The 1,884-nt window shown below is 40.4% G+C and overlaps 1 non-coding gene across 1 annotated transcript; it reads left to right on the top strand.

Moving 5' to 3' along the window:
* Nucleotides 1–1,041: 1,041 nt before the first annotated feature.
* LOC116137535 lies at nt 1,042–1,148 on the top strand. Its single transcript, XR_004129199.1, has one exon. It is a non-coding gene; the product is annotated as a small nucleolar RNA R71 (small nucleolar RNA).
* The last annotated feature ends 736 nt before the right edge of the window (nt 1,149–1,884 follow it).

The raw sequence follows: 1,884 nt of genomic DNA, 5'->3' as shown, positions 1-1,884 counted from the left end.
TAATATCTCCTATAATACCAGGATAGTAAAACTCCCTAGATCTTTGAGCTTCGGGGGTAACTTCTTCTGGAGGATGGCACTGCACTCCTCCGTGAGCATCACCGTTTCCTCATCTTCTAACTTCCTTTTTTTCGATAAGATTTCCTTAAGGAACTTTGCATAACTCGGCATTTGCTGCAATGCATATGCAAAAGGAATGTTAATATGCAATTTTTTAAAAATTTCAATAAACTTTGAAAATTGCTCATCCTGATTCTTTTTCTTCAATCTATGAGGAAAAGGCACGGGTGGGGTGTGATGTGCCAACTCTGGTGGTATCTCGGGAATGGCAATTTCTCCTTCTTCTTTTGCCTTTCTTCCTTTTTCTTTTTCTCTTCCTCCAAACCACTTGGTTTCTCTTCAGCAACAATCTCTTCATCAACTTTTTCATCAGAATCTTCCTTTCCGGTTTGCTTAACACCTTTGGTAGCTTGCTCTACCTCTTCTAAAACTGTCTCACTTCTCAAAATTATGGCATTTGCTTGCTCAAGTGGGTTAGTCATAGTGTTGCTTGGTAAAGAACCTTGAGGTCTCTCATTTAGCTTCTCAGCCAATTGGCCTATCTGTACCTCAAGATTCCGAATGGACGCCCCTTGATTTCTAAAATTTGTCCTCATCTCATTCATGAAACCCGTGGTCTCCTGCATGAATTTTCCAAACATGTCTTCCAACTTTGTTACTCTTCCATCTTCCGGTTGATTATTCACCCCTGGTTGGTTGTTTGGCAATGTTCTTTAATTCCATTGACTATTTTGCTGGTTCTAATTGCCCCAAGCCAGATTTGGATGATTTCTCCACCCCGGATTGTATGTGTTGGAGTACGGGTTGTTTGGTTGCCTCTGATTTGGTCTTTGATAATTGTTGCTTGCCAAAACCTCAAGCAACTCATAGGCCTCTTCTGGTGTCTTGTTTTGCAAGGCCCCTCCTGAAGCTACATCCACCATGGTTTGCACGTTACCCATCAGTCCATTGTAAAATGTTTGGACTTGAATCCAAACTGGCAAGCCATGGTGTGGGCATTTCCTCATTAACTCCTTGTGTCTCTCCCAAGCCTCATATAATGACTCGGACTCATCTTGTAGAAATGATGTGATGTCATTTCTCAATTTTGCTGATTTAGCTGGAGGAAAGAACTTGGTAAGGAATTTCTGTGCTAGATCATTCCAAGTTGTGATAGTTCCCGGTGGTAGTGCCATTAACCACCCCTTGGGTTTATCCCCCAATGAGAATGGGAATAACTTCAACCTAATGGCATCATCTGACACTTCGTTCGACTTGAAGGTGTCACAAATTTCCAAGAAATTTGCAATATGCTGATTCGGATCTTCCTTCAAATCACCATTAAATCTAACCAACTGCTGGATCATCTGGATGATTACCAACTTGATCTCAAAGTTGTTGGCTTGCACTGTAGGTCTAGTAATACTCGACCCACTACCATTCACTATGGGAACTAAAAATTCCCTCAATGTCCTGTTTTCTGGTTCTGCCAATTCAACAACTATTTCTTCTGCTTCTACAACTAAATCTTCTCTTTCTCTTCCCTCTCTGTTACGTTGTCTGACGGTTCTCTCAATCTCAAGGTCAACAGGAACCACTGGTTGACGTCTCGCTCTTCACATAAACTGCAAGAACAAAAATGAAGGAAAGTGAGATCACAACTCAACTGAAAATTAAAAACAAGAATAAAACAAATAATGATAAAAACAAAAACAAAAACTCTAATCTAGCTAACTATAGAAAGGCTCAATGTTAACTTAAAACAGTTCCCCAGCAACGGCGCCAAAAACTTGATGTGTGTTTCCTACAACATGCAATATGTAGCAAGTATACTAATCGCTCAAG

The sequence above is a fragment of the Pistacia vera genome, unplaced genomic scaffold, assembly GCF_008641045.1.
Source record: "Pistacia vera cultivar Batoury unplaced genomic scaffold, PisVer_v2 Contig329, whole genome shotgun sequence".
Taxonomy (NCBI): domain Eukaryota; kingdom Viridiplantae; phylum Streptophyta; class Magnoliopsida; order Sapindales; family Anacardiaceae; genus Pistacia; species Pistacia vera.
Note: the sequence above shows the minus strand (reverse complement) of the source record. Positions and strands in the feature narration are given on the sequence as shown.